At 45.7% G+C, this 707-nt stretch overlaps 1 protein-coding gene across 1 annotated transcript in view; it reads left to right on the top strand.

The window, feature by feature from the left end:
* SMG5 (SMG5 nonsense mediated mRNA decay factor) overlaps window positions 1-707 on the top strand; it is a 43,800-nt gene that overhangs the window by 7,275 nt on the left and 35,818 nt on the right. The window lies entirely within an intron of this gene.

The raw sequence follows: 707 nt of genomic DNA, 5'->3' as shown, positions 1-707 counted from the left end.
ATTTCCCAATGTTTGATGAAAGTATTGAAATCTTTAGATATGTTGGGAAAATTGTGGACAGTCTTTCAAGATAGTGCAAGTTCCTTTTCTACCAGCTGAGGTACTGGCAGCTATAATTTTAACTCCTTTTCTAGTTGGTAAATTTTCTCTTCAGTTCAGCCATCCTTTAGAGCTCCTTCCCCCAGCTCTCTCTGCTCTCTCTGTCCCCTCTATTACCAAGACAGACATTCTGGGTCAGAGATGGAGGTTGTGTCCTTGTCACCACATGGAAGAATTCTGTGATCAGAAGCAGAGCACCTGTGTTTTATGCATTTAAAAACATCTAGGCCAGGCACAGTGGCTCATGCCTATAATCCCAGCACTTTGAGAGGCCGAGGCAAGTGATCACCTGAGATCAGGAGTTCGAGACCAGCCTAGTCAACATGGTGAAACTCCATCTCTATTAAAAATATAAAAATTAACTGGGCATGGTGGTGTGCACCTGTAATCCCAGCTACTCAGAAGGCTGAGGCAGGAGCATGGTCTGAACCTGTTAGGTGGAGGTTGCAGTGAGCCAAGATCACACCACTGCACTCCAGCCAGGGTGACAGAGTGAGACTCTGTCTCAAAAACAAACAAACAAACAAACAAAAAACCTCTAGGCCAGGGGTGGTGGCTCATGCCTGTAATCCCAGCACTTTGGGAAGCCAAGGCAGGAGGATTGCTTA

Source organism: Colobus angolensis, unplaced genomic scaffold, assembly GCF_000951035.1.
Source record: "Colobus angolensis palliatus isolate OR3802 unplaced genomic scaffold, Cang.pa_1.0 Scaffold77, whole genome shotgun sequence".
In the NCBI taxonomy this organism is placed as follows: Eukaryota; Metazoa; Chordata; class Mammalia; order Primates; family Cercopithecidae; genus Colobus; species Colobus angolensis.
The sequence above is the reverse complement of the archived record's forward strand: the minus strand, read 5'-3'. Positions and strand labels throughout refer to the sequence as shown.